General features: G+C 38.4%; 1 long non-coding RNA gene and 1 pseudogene across 1 annotated transcript in view; one reads left to right on the top strand and one right to left on the bottom strand.

The window, feature by feature from the left end:
* Window positions 1-325: 325 nt before the first annotated feature.
* On the bottom strand, window positions 326-1,308 carry LOC112860775 (small ribosomal subunit protein eS4-like; annotated as a pseudogene).
* Window positions 1,309-13,269: 11,961 nt separating this feature from the next.
* LOC147584681 (uncharacterized) overlaps window positions 13,270-18,727 on the top strand; it is a 41,254-nt gene continuing 35,796 nt past the window's right edge. The window contains exon 1 of the long non-coding RNA XR_015255793.1: window positions 13,270-13,581. This is a non-coding gene — a long non-coding RNA (uncharacterized LOC147584681). The remainder of the gene's footprint in view (window positions 13,582-18,727) is intronic.

The following is an 18,727-nucleotide window of genomic DNA, read 5'->3' as shown; positions in this document are numbered from 1 at the left end:
TATTAATTAATATATTAAAAGTGCCTAGAACAGTGCCTGAATAAAGGTTTGCTCTCATTACTACCTCATCCAAAAAGGTAGGCACAGGAATGCAGATATCTCTTCAAGATCTGATTTCATTTCCTTTGGATATGCCTAGAATATGGAATTGCTGGGTCATAAGGTAGTTCCATTTTTAATTTTTTGAGGAACCCCCCCCAACACTGTGTTGCATAATGGCTACATCAATTTACCTTCCCATTACCAACACACAGGGGTTCCCTCTTCTTCACATCCTCATCAACATTTGTGACCCTTTTTTGTTTTTCCATGCTGTCTTATCTTTAATTAAATATAAAGACTTCCAATCACATCACCGAAAGACCATTTTACCCACCACTCTGTTTGGCCACCAGTCTCTCGTCTCTCTCTCTCCAGCAATGGTGAGGTAGATACCATTTCCATGGGGGGAGGGAAATCCATGGTTCGTTGCCTTTGCCAACAACAGAAACACTGGACAGCCAAGTGACAAAGCAGTTGCCACTGGCATCTTTCACGTGAACTACATCAAAAGAAGCAAGGTGTCTCTCTGTTGGTGATCACACCAATTCTTCCCAGGTTAGCACCTCCAGTCATCATACACAGACACAGATTACCAGTGTCAAACTTGATGAACTCAGCAATCTTTCCCTCCTCTAAATCAATCTGAGTGGTCTCATTCGCCTTGATGAGGGGATCAGGATAGCAGATGGTATGAACATCATGGGTCACCAGATTCCTTTTGCCCCCCACAAAGGTATTTCTCCTTTGCACAATTTATACTTGAACGGCAAAACCAATGCTTGGTGTCGTGGATCAGATGGAAATTCTCCCTGGTCTTGACAATGCTGATGATGCCCATAAAATTAGCAGGGTAGGTTCTATCAGTTCAGAATTTGCCAACGGTCATAATAAATAATAAAATGCTGCATAAAGATCTTCTTTACTTCATCTCCTGTCGGGGCATACTTAAGTCTATTCCCTAGGAAAATGATGAGAGGGAGACTTTCCTTCAGCTTATGGAACCAGTAGATAGACAAGGGGCAAACACACTGGTCAGTTTATCTAGTGTCCAATGCTTTAGAGCTGCTACACACTTCAGAGGCTTCTTGGGACCATGAGCCCCAGCTGTGCTAGGCATAGATAGACCTGTTATCATTTGTCTGTTTGAAGATAGCCATTCTAACAGGTGTGAGATGATCTCTTATTGTGGTTTTGATTTGCATTTCCCTGATGATTAGTGACATTGAGCACCTTTTCATATATATACCTGTTGGCCATTTATGTCTTCTTTCGAGAAATGTCCGTTCAGGTCCTTTTCCCATTCTTCAATCGGATTATTTTTATTTTCATTTTATTTTATTAATTTAATTTAATTTTATTTTTTTTTTTTTGCCACTCAGGTCGTACATTCATTGCAGGATTATTCACAATAGCCAAGATACGGAAACAAATTAAATGTCCATTGACAGATGAACAGATAAAATGTGGTACGTACATACAGTGGAATATTGTTTAGCTGTAGAGAGTCAGGAAATCCTGTCATTTGCCACAACATGGTTGAAATTGTAGGACATCATCCGAAGTGAAATAAGCCAGACCTAGAAAGACAAATACTGTATGATCTTACTTGTAGAATATAAAATAGTCAAGGTCATAGAAACAGAGGGTACAGTGATGGTTGCCAGAGGCTGAGGGGAGGGAGAAATGGGGAGATTTTGATCAAAGAGTACAGGTTTCAAGTATACAAGATGAATAAGTTCTGGAGATCTGCTATACAGCATGGTTATTACAGTTAAAAAAAAACTATCGTATACTTGAATTTTGCTAAAGAATAGATCTTAAGAGTTCTCTACACATACACACACAAGAAAAGAAAGCAAGAAAAGAAAATAGTAGCTATGTGAGGTGATAGATATGTTAATCAGCTTGATTGCGGTAATCATTCCACAATGTAAATGTTTGTCAAAACACCAAGTTGTACACCTTAAATATATACAATGTTTATTGGTCAATTATACCTAAATAAAACTTTAAAGAAAGGTAAGCATAGATGAGTTAACAGCTCTTGTATAGATGAGGCCTTAATTGAGAAATGTCAACCACTACTCAATAGCCTATAAAGCAAACTTACTCATCTTTGAAACCAATAGCAAGTTGCTATAAAACTTTAATGAATATATTTGGGCTATATAATAAAATAAAACCACAATTTTTATTTACAATAACACTTTGAGCTCACTTGAAGTGAAACTGTCTTTTATCTCACTGACCCTACAGAAATTTACTATGTTCCATTTTATTCCTCTCAAGATAGAAAGCATTCTGGTATCAATATATTATAGTATCTGAAATTTTTTTATCTTCTAATATTATAATATTGTAAGCCCCCATTCTTATGTCTCCCCAGTTCTGTGTAAAATGTATCATATATATTTTTTGATTTGGATATGCCTTTAAACCAGATAAATTTCATTGTATACATTAGAGGCAATATACGTTTAACATGGAAAAGAATCACTGATAATAATAGGATACATTAAGTTGGCAACAGTTGACTGTTGCCCTGTTGAACTGGGATTAAGCTATCACACAGTCCTCAAAAGTAAATACCTTGATAGAATGATCACAATGGAATTTAGAAATTAAATACAAAAGACTATGTTAATGTCGTATAAATGGGAACATGAGAAAATATCAAAGTTGAAGTTTTTGTTGGAAGATGAATTCGAAATGATCTCTTATGCATATGCAACTTTTAATACATACTCTCTGAGGTACATTTACACTCACATTTAGAAGTCTAATTAGTAATAAAAAGGAAAGAGTTCGTAATGATAGCACCCTGCTCTTAGGGTCCCTATTATAGATTCTGAAAACAAATTCATTAATATCTTAATATATGTGATGTCATTTTCTATACTTACATTCTTTCAGTCCCAAAGATGTAAGCTTCCCCCCCTCCCCTTTTTTTTCCTTTACATTGAATCTGTAAATTTCAGGCCTGGAGATCTTGTTACTTTCAAAGCCAGACTTTTGACATTTTTTTCCTGCAAAACAAAAGATTTGGGGGGGGGGGTGCGGATAGCCATCATGCCCTGAAATATGTGCTTTTTCTAATGTGTGCTGTTTCTTGGAAAGGCTAACAGGCGTTTGGATAGTGAACCATCAAAAAAACACCACTTCTAAGGCTTCTCTTTTAGGCTATTATGTGTAGAATGCCTCTTAACCCTTGAGGCAACTCAACCATTGAGTTAAGGAGATTTTCATGTATCGGTTTTGCCTGTCACATGGTTGACTTAACTTCAGGATATACTTTGCTGCTGAAGGTTCATTTCCCTCCATTTGTTAAGTGGCTAATTATAAAGGTTCACAAAAGAATTGACACAAGGGAAAGAGAGGGGCCTGGCTTCTCTCCGCAGCCCCAAGAGGCCTGTACAAGTGTCATTTGTAAAAACAGAGCACAAATTAAGCAATGGCCGTAATAAGCTGCCAGTAGCTGGGGTATAATGAAAGGGGAATTCTTATGTCGATGCAAAGCAGGCACTAAACTGTTAGGGTTTTTGTTTATTTTTTTCCATTGACAACTAAGCCCAAATATAAGTCATCCTGTTTAAGCTTCTACTGCAAAAATAAAATTTTAAAGCTGAGTTGACCACATAACAAGCTAAATAAAAAGACGATTTTAGACCTGCAGCTAGGATTTACAGGTTTATTTTCTCTCTATCATGTATTGAAAGTACTTTTGAATCCCAGTAAAAACGGCTTTTATTTCCTGAATAAACACATATTTTAAATAAAGTTATTAGAAATAATAACCAGAAATAGGAGTGTGACATGACATCTGTATTAAGAAACATTCTCCATCAGATAACAGTCGGCTTTCCTATTTACACCCAATACCATGAATTCTAAATACCAGCCTTTTTAACGTTTGAAAAAGCATAAACAACAAAGAAAACTCCCTTTACTTAGGCATATGAGAGCTAATGAAACAGACTGGAAATTGCTGCATTGTTTCTACCTTTCATCAAAACATCCCTATGCATAGTATTCGCATCATTATGTAAGACATTTGCAAATATGTATAATGCTTTTGCCTATGGGAAAACTCTCCTGCTCTAATGTATTCCTGAAAGATGAATGAACAATTCTTTAGGTATGATAAAAAGATTCAGAGGGCTGGATAGAGCAGTGATATTAAAGCTACAAGCTCATCATTTAATTTTCTTTCTTTTTAATGTCAGCTGCTAACACTGCAGGTCTCTGTTTTACTTAATTTTTTCCCCTGCAAACTCACCACTTCTTTGCCAATTCCTTCTCTGATTCAAGATCAGCAACCCCCAATTTGCTGAAGGCTGCCTGCTTTGATACTTCAGCAGGGATCTTGTGAAGCTAGAAGTATTCTCTGGCTTCAGATCTCTGATCTGGATTTTCGCCTGATTTGGGATTTTCAGTAGCATCTGAAACAATTGTGGAAACTGGGGCATCAGCAGATATCCATCTCATTACCAGCTGAATTTAGTAATCAGACCAGGAGCTGATTCTTAGGGCGTATGGGGGCTCCACTTAGACTGAAACTGTAAAAATGTGAAAAGAATTTTCATCAGATTTTTGAAAGGAGATGGATGGGTAATAATGGAACTAACAGACTGGAGGAAATTAGAACATAAATACCAGCAGAGGTGGAGCCCCAACACAGGAGCATGCGTGAGAGGTTCTGCACTTGGAGACATCAGGTATCTGATGGGTACAAAGCCAAGAAGATATGATTGGGCTAAAGGCCTGTGTACAGTCATTAAATTTCCCAAGAACACTAGAGTTTTATTTTTTGAGAGAAACTGAGCAAAAAGTCTCCATAATTCAGGTACAATAGGCCCAAAAGGGGTTAGGCTCAAGATGTGGGGCTGAAAACAGAGTGATTTGATTAAGAGAAGTAGGTTAGAAGAGTCCTTACCACCAATCAGAAAAAAGAAAAATGGAAGGACTCTTCTTTGGGGAAATTGAACTGACTTTAAAGAGAGCTTTTGATAAAAAAAGGTGACTTTGCTTCCTGATGAGTCCGCAGTGAAATCTTTCAGTGGAAAAGTCCCATCCACACATATAGAGCCTCTGATTTGCTCTTAATGCTTCATTCATAAACGTTGACAGACAATAAGGGATCATCAGGCATCTTAGTAAAGCCTCCAATATGAGAAAGAGGATAAAAAATAATCATACAAACAAAGGAATCCAGAGCTGATGGACAATTCAGGTTATAGAAGAAAGTTAAAAATAATAGTAATATCCTTAGAGAGTCAAGAAAAGATATTGTGTTCATAAAACAAGAGCTGGGTGTTTTGAAAAAGAACAAAGAACAAGAAAGAGCTCTTATAAATGAAGAATAGAGGGGCACCTGGGTTGCTCAGTCAGTTAAGTGACCGACTTAGGCTCAAGTCGTGATCTCATAGTTTGTGGTTCGAGCCCTGCGTTGGGCTCTGTGCTGGACACTTGCTTGGAGCCTGGAGCCTGCTTCCGATTCTGTGTCTCCTTCTCTCTCTGCCCCTCCCCTGCTTATGCCCTGTCTCACTCTGTCTCTCAAAAATAAATAAATGTAAAAAAAATTTTTAATAAATGAAGAATAGAAAAGCCAAAATAAAAATGTAATAGAAAGGCTGATAAAGAAAATTACCCAGAATATATGTCAAAAAGACAAAGAAATGGAAAATGGTAGAATAAAAAAGAAATTAGTCAATCGAGAAGATATAACCTTTTATTAAGAACAGGTCTACAGAGAATAGAGAGAATGGAGGAAAGAAAATTATCTAAAAAATAACATAAGAAAAGCATTCAGAACTGAGGGCATTTATCCGCAGGTTATAAGAATATTGTTAAGTACTCGGCCCAATAAATGAAAAAACAAAACAAAACAATGACAACAACAACAAAATAAACCAAGTCACGTCAGCATGAATTTTGACAACATTAAGGATAAACACAAAATCTTAAATAGTTCAAGAAATAAAGAAGGAAAGGAAAATAGGACAAATAGATTAAGAAAAAGACAAAAGACAAAACAATAGGTCACATATAAAAAACACAGAAACAGAATGGCATCAGATTTCTCAAAAACAACCTTGAAAACTAGAAGTGGAAAAATTGCTTCCAAAACTCTAAGGCAAATGACTTTAAACCCCAAATTTTACATTCTGAATATTCTTTTTTTTTTTTTAATTTTTAAAAAAATTTTTTTTTCAACGTTTATTTATTTTTGGGAAAGAGAGAGACAGAGCATGAACGGGGGAGGGGCAGAGAGAGAGGGAGACACAGAATCGGAAACAGGCTCCAGGCTCTGAGCCATCAGCCCAGAGCCTGATGCGGGGCTCGAACTCACGGACCGCGAGATCGTGACCTGGCTGAAGTCGGACGCTTAACCGACTGCGCCACCCAGGCGCCCCATTCTGAATATTCTTAATTGGCTCTGAGAATAGAATAAGTTTATATTTAGAGACCAGGAATCCAAAAATCTTACCTACCATCAGCTGTTTTTAGGAGACTACTGCAAGTTATAATCCAGAAAAAGTAAGAAATGAATCAAGAGAGGAGATCCAGAATATAAACACTCATAATACTAGGGTAAAAAAGTCCTGGTTTGTTTGGAACAGTCTTGATTAAGTCCAATTGTTTTGGCATAATTATTAATAGCACTCCTTTTATTCTTAAAGGTGTCCTAGCTATTTCTAAAGGGTGGATATCTCTATTCATATTTCATGACATTGACGACTTTTAACCAAAATTTCTCCATTTTGGTTCAACGTCAAAAACCATGATGAAATCAGTGGATTAATTTATATACAATCTGAGAAATAGATCAGAAAATATACATGATTATCTTGAAGCTATGAAATAATTATGAGCAAACCTTTCATTAACAGGTGCAACTTTCCTCCAGCTAAAGTTAGTAATTAAACAAAAGCAGAATATATATATATATATATATATATATATATATATATATATGGTTCCAACACTCATAAATTTCATTCAGTTGTTTTACTCATTTTTGCTACTCATATAGGTCAATAGAAAATGCTTAACAAAGGTTGCTTTCATCATAAAAGGCATCTGTAAGGATGACCATGAGATGCTAGTGTATGGATCCCATTGACGTAATCTCAGTTTCTTTGATTCACCATCAGTTGTCTTTATAGTTGAAATATGGATCCCGGGTGCCTGGGTGGCTGTCAGTTAAACGTCTGACTTTTGATGTCGGCTCAGGTTGTGATCTCCTGGTCATAACATTGAGCCCCTCGTCGGGCTCTGTGCTGATTGGAGCCTGCTTGGGGTTTTCTTTCTTCCCCTCCTGTCCCTCCCCCGCTCGTGCCAGCACTTTCTCTCTCTCAAAATAAATGAACAAACATTCAAAAACCAATATGGATCTCTTTATTTTGAGCCTAAAAATGAAAATGTCTAAAGTGTATATACATTTTTTTAAGATGATCTGAACATAAAAATTAACTAGTTCACAGATTGCCGAACACAGGGCATTGTGCTAAGTGCTACCCACACACACCTAGAGATGGTTAAATTCTCGGGCTTCAGAAGGGCCAAAGCTCTGACTAGCTGTGTGGCTTTGGGGACAGTTACACAATCCCTCTATGCCTTAGTTTCCTCACCTATAAAATGTCCAACACCTCACAATTCGGTGTGCTTCGGATCAAATACCGTTTTATGTTTTGTTATAGGGATGTTTCCCAAATATTGTTGCATTCATTACTAAGTCTTTGTCAGAGTTGTCTTAACGATGTTGGTAAGTTAGGTCTTCTTTCCCCCAAAAGACTGGAGAAAGCTATACTATGTAACTTAAAATATGAGTGCATAGTGCACCATTATCCTACTCAACAGAAATGAATATAGAAGGGAAGATACTCATCTATGTGACTGTCACCCACAACTCCCTTTTCTTTTTCACCTGGAAGTATGAACAGGAAACCAGGAACAGCTGGCCAAAGAGTTCACTAGGCTGCTTAGAGAAGCCATGGATGGAGTCCAGGTCTTTTTCTATGGATACAGTTAAGTACAGCACCCAAGAAGCCAAGAAGATAGAAAACATGAGAAATATCTTACCTGGCACACTATGATTCTAGCTGGTACCTGTTGTTCCTGAAGCCATGACAACGTGAGCCAGATAATAGGTGAATGCTGGCAAGTTTCTTAATAAAGATGAAATGATAAGTCACTTTCTAAATACTTATCAGTGTCTTCAAAACGTATAAGCTGTCTGATAATTTAAGCATAATTGTGTTGACATCATTTCTTCTAAGATGTGAGGATAAAAATATATGCTGTGTTGTTTTCTTTTTTTTTTTTTCTTTCTTTCTTTTTATATACATGAAGCAAGTGATGAGTAAAGAATTGAAGTTTTCTGGTGAATGAAACAGCCAGACCACTTTTCATGACAAAGTTGGTAATTAGAAGGCCAATTTAATGGTGAATCAGGCAGAAATATTCAAACCATGACAAATGACTTTAATAATGCAGCTTGCAATGCTTGAACAGAAATAAATTTCACTTCCTCAAACTCTCGCCTTTTCTGCCTGCCTGGAAGATAGAACTGTCCAGGAGGTATTTTGTACCCTTTATTCAGTAAAGCTTTTACTAGATTTTAAGCGACCAAATAGCTTGCAAATGCAAAACATCATTCAACTTCTTATGATTTTTTTTTTCCTGAAGGTAGACCGTGTTCAGAATTCTGAGTAAGTCAAGATTTATTTTTCTTCTGTTCTGCTTAGCCCTGCAATAGTGTTTTATTGTTGCCGCTCTGACTTGAGGTATTAAAGGGAGCTACATTGGCCTCAAAATTGAAAGCTAATTTTGGTGTTTGTCATAAGTTTGTTAAGACCACATGCATTCCACAGTTTGAAAAATTTCATTATTCTGTCCATGCTGGGGCTTCGTAATTGGATAGTAAGGATGTTCAAAGACTAATTTAGTGAATTGCACAATATTTTAAATGGAATTATGCAGGTTTATGGGTCCTCGGGGGATTCAGCTAGGAGCCTCTCGAGAAAATCTGTTTATCAGTAAATGATATTAGCAGCTTTCACCTAGCTTTTGTCTTCATTAAATTGCTGCTCTCCCAATTGAGGGTCACATCTGAGGCCTGCTTTGATAATTTGTCATTATTGTCTTGTTTATTGGAGCATAAAGTTGATACAGGCCAGGCTGTGCTGTTTATATACAATGTGCAAAGAAGTTTCTATTAACAATTTCACCAGTGCTAAATCAAAGTGGAATTTTTCAGGGTTCAAGAAAGGGGATCATTTGTAGCATTCTAATTTCCTCTAAAACTCTCTGAGTACATGCCATGCCCCCTTCTCTAATATGTATAACACATAATGGCCTGGCTAGAGCCAATCCTCTGTAGACTTTGTAAAAAATTCATTCTTATCTTTAAAAATAAGTGTTGAAAGTTGGAAGTCTTTCTATAGTATTGAGCCATCCTGCAAAACCCAATCCATGCCACAGACATCTCTTAAAGTATGGCATTCTCACATAGTGACCATTAACTATTTATCTTAATAGACTTGTGGTTATATTGAGATATTAAAATTGGTAAGAAACACGATGAAGCATACTTTCCACTGAACTTCCGAGTTCTAAATCCGGCAATAGAAGGGGCAATCCTGGAGAGCTTGTTCGGGGCATATTTGAACGTATCACTGAGTACGTCTAAAATCAGTTGCCTTCTGATTATGCTTTCTGTGTGGATTGCCATGAGGTATTCTTTGCCAGTGATGATATGGGATCTGGAACTGGGGAACAGGGCAAATAGACTCCATTTTCAACCAGGTCTGTGATTCAAGACATTTTTTTCCCTGGGAGATTTGCATATTTCATGACTGGCTCTGCTTCTTCTCAGCAAAATCATTTGGGGGACCTTGGTATTCTTTGTGTGTATGATCTGGGGTTGTTCTGTCCACTGGTTGGTTCAGACACATCTCCCTCTCCCCCCACCATCTCCCATTCCTCCAGCCTCTATTCTCAGTCCCTAGGCCCCCTGCAGCAATACTATTTATGTCTCTACAAGAGACTAGGCCCAGCAGGAAGGAGAACGGAAGTTTAATGGCCAGTGTGCACCATACTTTTGTGGCTCAGCCGGCGAGAAAGGAACTCCCAGTCCCCTGCAACACGAAGGGCAAATTCTCTGTTGGAGTTCACCCAGGTTAGCAGCAGCTCCCACGGTTTTGATCATACACATCCAGCATCCCCATTGCCTGAACCACCTTTGGCCCTGCTCTCCCTGGGAGGGAGGTTCAGAAGGCCAGTGCTCATTCAGGGACCTAACTATATTTTAACACAAAGTGCACAGGGGTTTTGGGGATGGAAGGAAGGAAAAGACCAACCCTTCAAGGGTAAGGACAAGTAGAAATAGTAAGTTCCACCCTCTTAAGGGCTCAGAATGATTGCTTAGGCCTTCCTTATGTAAGTTCTCAGGCCAGGAGCCTAGCCAACCTCATTTTTATATACTATTACCTAGCACATCCACAGCTTTCAAAGATTTATGGTTATTATCGCCATCCACTCACCCACATAATCACCAGCCTTTCACTTTAAAATGGTTAAAAATTGTTTCATGGATTGCAGATCATTAATGTAAATTAGACTATTTCTATATTTGATTTCTTAATTTTTAACAGGAAAAGAACAGCTCTCACACATACACTCTTTTTTTTTCACTTGAAAATTTTAAATGGCTCTCCAGACACCTCTTTCAATAACTCTTACCCTCCAAAGCTAGGCTGCCTTTTAATTTCACTTTAAAATAGCTACATTGGGACCATAATATGATTAGAACTAATGAATATTGTGGAGAGAAGCAAGAAAAATTTTATTTAAAATCTTTAAAAAGTATAAATACTTCATGTGAGTAAGGACCTGTGGTTTATCCCGGCTCGGTCAAGGACTCAATTTTGATTCTCAGGAACAGTCATCGGAGCTCATCAGGTTTCACCTTGTTCATCCTCCAAAGGTTCATGACTCCAAAGCTTCCTCACTGGATGGTAGGAAGCAATTGTGTTAAAATAAGTTAACATCTCATAATAATAATGATAATAGTAAAATTGTCTAAGTGAAAAGGCAATAGAAACTACTTATATAGTGGATCTAATAAAACCTTGCTCATTTTCCCTTTAAGGAGCTCTGGACACAGAGACCATTAGCAGGACGCTACCAAATAGACATTGTATAAAAATGCCAACTTGTTAACGAATGTTCTAATTTTACCTAAGAAGTTCATTCTTTGGGAGGAATTCTGTAGTCTTGACTAGTTTCTTTCCTTTACACTGATTTCTCAAGCTTAACAAGCATGCATCTGGAATTTGCTTAGTAGTCTCTGAAATTTAAGACTTGGATGTCAAAATCTGCACTGCTTAAGGAAGTCGAAATGAACTGTTGTTGCCAAAACATAGTTGCACCTTCCTGAGACCTTTGCAACCCTTAGCCACTCCTCCATCCATTGTAACTTTCCCACCGTGCAGGTTTTTTCTTAAGGCTTGGGCACTGTTGCCACTCTATCGTGCCATTGTTACGAGACAAGATGCACTTAAAAATTTTTTCTTAATATTTATTTATTCTTGGGAGACAGAGGGGGGTGGAGCAGAGAGAGAGAGAGGGAGACAGAATCCGAAGCAGGCTCCAGGCTCTGAACTTCAGCACAAAGCCCTAAGTGGGGCTCGAACTCGCTGACCGCAAGATCATGACCCCAGCCGAAGTCGGATATTTAACCAACCGAGCCACCCAGGCGAGAGGCACTTTTTCATCACCTAAGCAGCTTGAGTCTGATTTCTCCATAGAACACTTTAAGAACGCTTGGTGACATATTTTGGACAGAGGCAGCTAAAACTGTATTCATCAAAGCAGCAAGGTTAGTCCCACTTGCAGAGTTTGGAGACACAGCAGCGTGGAAGAACCCTGAACACTGCCGTTAGCCAAGGACCCAAGGCTACTTTCCATTCTGCAACCTGGGGCAAGTGTCCTCAAGACTTGGCTTATTCCCCTCTGCTGAGGAGTGATGGTGGGGAGAAGAGGTTTTGGCCTACTGAGTACTCATGACAGCCTGTGGACCACCTCAGGGGTTCAGAGAGAAGAGCTGGTATTTTCCCCATTGTTCAGACCGGGCAGATGTGCTCGGCTCCATCACAGTCCAGGGATCAAAGCTGGGATTCCGGCGCAATGGCCGGAAGCACACAACTTTGTAGGAATACTGTAGCTTCGAGAGAAGACTAGAAGTAGGCTTGTCAGCAGAAACAAACGAATCTATGTTCATTTTTCTTCTTCTAGCTTCGGTATTCTTATTTTCTGCTTAGGCTTGAGCTTATTTAATTCTGCTATGGAATTTTAAAAGCTAGGCATTTCTCTGGCAGTTCTCATATTTGGTGAGAAATGATGAATATACAGAATGCTTTTGGCTTTAAAAGCATTAGCTATTTGGAAGTGGCAGTATATATTGATAGATAGAATCCCAAACTGGGGCCAAAGAAGATCTAAAAGTTCTATTCCTTGACCCATAAAACCGAAAACTAGTTCCTACCTCATTCTCTCAAGGCTCATTGCAACTGAAGGACTTATCCGTCGCTGTATTGAACAGCAAAAAAAAAAAAAGTTTTGGAGAAAAGAGGTTTATGTTCAGCTTCTAAGCAAAAATAAAACAACACTATATTTGATTTAGTTATCAAATTCAGAAATATAGACATTTCTACTTCAATGCAAGTAAGCACAGCTTTGAAGAATTACTTGTCCATAGATATGATCATGTTCTGAAATGGAATTTACTTAATTTAGGAAAGAAATTTTTGCAGACACTGTTTTATGTATGTTTCTTTGTTGTGAATATGTATCAGCTTGATTTTTCAGGAAATTGACCATTGAAACATTTCTTTCCAAGTAAGTGCTTGTAAACCCTAGAATATGGGGTCTTTATTCCCTGAAGAAGCAGAAAATGCCTCAATGAATTCTTCCCTTACCCTTTGAATCAGCTTGCACTTTAAAATGTTGTGCTTTTTTCCTTTAGTTGGGAATCTATTTATATTCTTGTTAATGGGAAGATATTAGGGACTTTTGTTACAAACACACCAGTGCTGTGTGTTAAGGGCTGGAAGCAGGGGCAGGGAGATAAAGGGAAGGTGAGAAACAGAAAACGTGGACAAAAAGAGCCAAGAATTATAAGATGGCTGATGATGTTACAGAAAGTTCAAAAAATAAGGAAAATAATAGATGGATAAGTAAATAACAACATAGGTTCTATTGTTCTATTGAGCATTTTGATTATGTAGCTTTTTAAGTTAGTTATGTTAGCCTAAAAATTATAAGGAACTACAGTTCATATGCATTTTTTTCTATACCCAGATAAACCATATTCACGAGAATTCTGATTGGCCATGGATATATCTGGTCCTAGAACAAGAGGAAGTCTTGTTAAGCATTCCCCAGAGAGAAGAGGTCTTTCCAGGGCTACTAATGCTCTCTCCTGCAGGGTAAAGTGCCTTCTCAACTGAATGCCCACGCAATGACATTGCTTCCCTGGTGAGTTTCCCCTCTATGACAGCTCGCAACTCCTGAGAACTGCTTTGTTACAAGACTGTCATGCTTCCCCCCAATTTTCACAGTTGTGGGGGCATTTCTTAAAATCATGTTATCCCTGAAAGCCGACCAAGCAATCTGTGGGAGGGAAGGGCAAAGGGAGGTAGGCATGCCTTTTCCCTCCCTTGAATTTCTCTACACTTGTCTGGGACTTTTCCAAAACTACCCCATGGTGGCAGTTTGCCCTAAAGTTTTACTTTTGTGTATTGCTGCCATCCAAATTATATTTATATTTTTATAGTCAGTTCCCTGTGCTAGGCATGGCTGATATTTTTCAGGACAGCGTGTATTTGAAATTGGACAAATTAAATGTTTGGCCAAGTTATGCTCCATGGAAACACCACTCCCATGAAATGTACCTGGGACAAAAGAAATATTTGGACATATAATTTTAATAAATGCTGCATACTATCTATCCCTCTTGGTTAGCTGCAATGCACATTAGTATATCAAAGCTCTGAGAAGTCCTGTAGAAACGATCCATTTCACTGCATTTAACCCAGTTTCCAATGAACTTAACATCCCTTTTTGGAGTAGCACCTGTGTATGTGCTATATAACTGGTTTGGGGAGGTATACCATTCAGCAAAGAATAGCTGAGGTACTCCAGACATGAGAAGAACTAACAGTTGATGAAATAGGACCAAGATCAAACAGGGATGATAAGAAGTATGATCACTCCATTTTCTTTTTTTTTTAATGTTTATTTAGTTTTGAGAGACAGAGCACGAGCTGGGGAGGGGCAGAGAGAGAGGAAGACACAGAACCTGAAGTAGGTCCCAGGTTCCAAGCTGTCAGCACAGAGCCCGACACAGGGCTCGAACTCATGAACCATGAGATCATGACATGAGCCGAAGTCCAATGCTTAACCAACTGAGCCACCCAGGCACCTCTGATGATTCCATGTTCTAATCCCACTTAATAGCCTGCTCCCTATCTATTCAGAGTTGGCCAACAGAAGAAGTTGATATCCCTAGCATTGTTGCCTAGAAACACTGGCACAAAATTAGCAACCAAAATTAAACTTAAATATGCTTTTGAACTGTCTGCCTGTGTAAGCCGAAACACCACTAGAATTTGCTTCAATTACTTAACCCTTAGATCAGCCAGTAGAATTTATTATATCATCATTTTTAACACCCGAATTACTATTCATATTTTTAAAGCCGGTGGTGAAAGATGTTTCTGAAGCTGTGAGGTTGATTCGTCACACAGTGTATCCCAAATTGACCTTCATCTTAGGGTTCATACTCCATGCTTCAGTTTCTTCAAAGAACACAATTATAAAAGTGCAACCCCCAAATCAATGAGATGACATATTAGTTAAAAATATTCAAGTCTTTCTGACAAGGGAGACTCTTCTGGCAGCTGTTTTCTAAATAGTACGGAGAAATTATCATAATAGTTATACCTTCCATACACCACACCCCCAGCAAGTTGGAGAGGTTGCCACAAACGTAGATACATTTAGTCCTGCATTACAGTTGAAGACCTGACCATGCAATGACTTTATACACTGTGAGACTGAATTTTCTTTCTTTTTACAAGCTACCTTGCCTAGTGAAATTGGACAATTTATCACACAATTGCCTGCAGCAAATTTAGTATATGCAAGTGATTAGTTTGTCTCTTCCCCAAGCAGCTTTGATGCAGTTGGGTAAGAGTGGCAGCAGAAACAGAAGGTCACTTATAACACACATTCTCTAGGGAACCACTAATGGGCTATTGACCCTTTCCCACATCAGGTCGATGTGTCATATTTGATTCTGGTTCCTTGAGATATAATTTCCAAGTGGTGATGGTTCAAAGTCCACACAAGATGGGTTGTCGTATCAAGTTTTAAGCATGGCATTATTCACGCCCATGAAAGGCAGGTGCCAGCTGATTGGATTGGAGATAATTTTACCATTTCCATCTAGCCCAAGGCAAAGCAAAAATACACTATTGACAACATTGGTTAAGTTTAAATAACCACGTATGAATTATATTTTCATTCTTGGGTTACCTGGGTGGCTCAGTCAGTTGAGCATCCAACTCTTGCTTTCAGCTCAGGTCATGATCTCACAGTTCATGGGTTCAAGCCCCATGTCAGACTCTGTGCTAATAGTGAAGAGCCTGCTTGGGATTCTCTCTCTCTCCTTCTCTCTCTGCCCCTCCCCTGCTCATGCTTTCTCTCTCTCAAAACAAATAAATAAACTAAAAAAGAATCACTCTTGTACTTAGCATCCTTCCCCCTCTCTCCCTTTAGGCTATTTCCATGAGGTTTGGGAAAGCAAGTCAACATTTTTGGTAAGGTGTGTCACTGGTATATTATTTATTTATTTTTAACGTTTATTTATTATTTATAGACAGAGACAGAGCATGAGCATGGGAGGGACAGAGAGAGAGGAAGACACAAAATCCGAAGCAGGCTCCAGGCCTACATGGAGCTCGAACTCACAAACCGCGAGATCATGACCTGAGCTGAAGTCAAATGCTTAACTTACTGAGCCCCCCAGGGACCCCACTGGTCTATTATTTAAAGAAAATTTAATGAGTCCCTTTTTTTTGCCAACTAATGGATTTTATTGCACTGCCATGAAAAAAATTTTCTATGAAGGATTTAAAACTATTTCAGATAAAATATTAGGTTCAGTCAACAATCCCTAATGTAAGAGAATTGGTGCAGACAATCAGAAAGGTCAAATGGACAAGTGAGCCTCACTTTTTAAATTTAAAATGTGACTTTTTTTTAAATCCAGAATAGAATTACCTCTATGCATTCCAAGATCACATATTAAAGTTGATAGGTGTTTGAAGAGCATAGTCAAACCAACACGTTATCTATGTATGTCGTTTTTCTCCAACCGTAGAGAAGAGACCAAAGAACACTCAGAGGTGGGAGGAAGCCAGCATGGTGATGAAATGCTTTTCTTAGCTCAATGGCACGTTGGAAACTAAAGAACTGTTGTTGGGGAAGAGTGGGGGCTTTTTGAGGTGGAATAGTAGAGGTGGGTGAAAAGAAAGAGCTGGAGAACTACAGACAACAACACAGTGGGTGGAAGGAAGGTCCTCTCTGTCCAAAAAGGGTGCAGTTTTTCCTTGATCCCCACCCTGTGCTGCATGTGGAAGCAGATTTCTCTCCCGCTCACCTTGTATATCTTATAGCCTAGACTCCGGACGCACAGGCAGGAGGGTGTGGACGTGGGAAAACAGCAACGGGAGGTGGAAATTGAGAGTTTCCTTGAATTTTCAAGACCTCAGGCCCCGGTAGTAGATTTAGAAAGCAGGTATATAACAAGCTTTCAATTTCTGGTGGCAGTAAACTTAGTTTGAAATCATCGATTTAGAAAGAGGGAGGTTTGAGCTCTCTAAGACCCACTAAATTACTGAGCCAGGCCAATTTATGATCTTCCGTGTGTTGCTGCAAAGAAAATTTTCCCTGCAGGTAAACTGTCTATCTGGAGCCAGAGTTATTAGAAGCAATTTTATGAGTGGGATCATTAATTATGACCTATGAAATTTTAATAAGTACCTTCTTCGGATCTTCTGTAGGAGCTGAGATCAAAGTGGCTCCAAACCATTGACACAAACTTGGTCATCAGGAAGTCTGGCAAGCTTGCAAGGATTTGGGATCTGTATGCATTCTTCTATTTTCTTTGCTGAGGTTTTGTTAAAGGCATATATACATACATATGGATGTGCATACACACACAGATGCACGTGCACACACACACACACACACAAAACCCACATACACATGCATATATTGCAGCTTCAACAGATTTTTATTTACTTAATCCTGGTGGTCATGACTGACTTCATTCTTAAAATGTATTTGTATTTCTTAAGTACTACTTTTCTTTTTTAACTATAACTAAGAGAATCTATGGTGTGGTTGGAACATAAATGAACGTGAAGTAACGTACATTTATCCCCGGTCTGTCATATAACAGAAATATTCCCTTGGGCAACTGACTTAACTGAACTGGGCTTCTGTGTCTTACTCGTGTGAACCACTCGTGTGGCATGAGACCTAATGGGAAAACAGTGCTACATGTTTATTAATATGTTTGTCTTTCAAATCTAAAATTCAATGGATACATGTTTCTCTAGATTCCGGTAAAATGAGGGCAATAACAGTACCTGCTTTAACCTTCACCTGCTGTGAAGACAGAAGAAGATAATCCTTGTAAGGCACCTCAAGGGGTATCTAGCACACAGCACACATCCCACGGGTGTTCATTCTTCTCTTATTATCTTTATTATCTCTGCTACATGGGAGGGAACAAAGGCATTTTAAAGAATATCTGGTTCAAAAAGCTCTAAAAAGTGGAATAAGTGAAATTAAAGATCCATCATCTGGGGCATCGGGTGTTCCTAAAGCTGTTTAGTGACTGATATATGCTGTAGGTGTTATAAGTGTGTAATATCTTCCTCCCATTTCTCCAAAATTAATATTTTTTGTTGCACACATGGATAATGAAAACCCTCAATTAAAGAGTAAGAAGAGGGAAGGAAAAGAAAGAAAAGAGAAAAGAACAGAGAAGAGAAGAGAAAAGAAAAAAGAAAAGAAAGGAAAGGAAAGGAAAGGAAAAAGAAAAGAAAAGAAAGAGAAGAGAAGAGAAGAGAAGAGAAGAGAAGAGAAGAAAAGAAAAGAAAAGAAAAGAAAAGAAAAGAAAAGAAAAGAAAAGAAAAGAAAAAAGAAAAGAGGTGCTCCTGGATGCTTCTCGTAGAGCCCTACTAAAATTGACTATACGATATAAGGTCTTAGTAGAGAAATCAAAATCATGGGACTCACCTGGCTAGTTCTCTATGAGACAAGGCTGGTCAGATCAACAGTCCAACAGATCACTTTCTTCTATATATGATAGAAGTAAGCAGAAATGATTTTGCTGTTTATGTCATTCCTGAGTCTAGCTTAGAAAATTGTACATTTCCTGCTATGTATCTGGAAAAAGTTTTATATGCTGAACTTTTGCTAAAGTTACAAATTACTATCAAAACCAGTTGGCTGTCTGGTTAAAATTATTTTAGTTTTTTAATGAATAGCTCACCGGTCAAAGCATTATTTTGTAATTAGCTCTCATGTCTCGGCAGTATGTCCGATG

The sequence above is a fragment of the Puma concolor genome, chromosome A1 (genome assembly GCF_028749965.1).
Source record: "Puma concolor isolate L17-30 chromosome A1, mPumCon1.1.hap2, whole genome shotgun sequence".
Lineage (NCBI taxonomy): Eukaryota > Metazoa > Chordata > Mammalia > Carnivora > Felidae > Puma > Puma concolor.
This window is presented reverse-complemented; position numbering and strand designations above follow the sequence as displayed.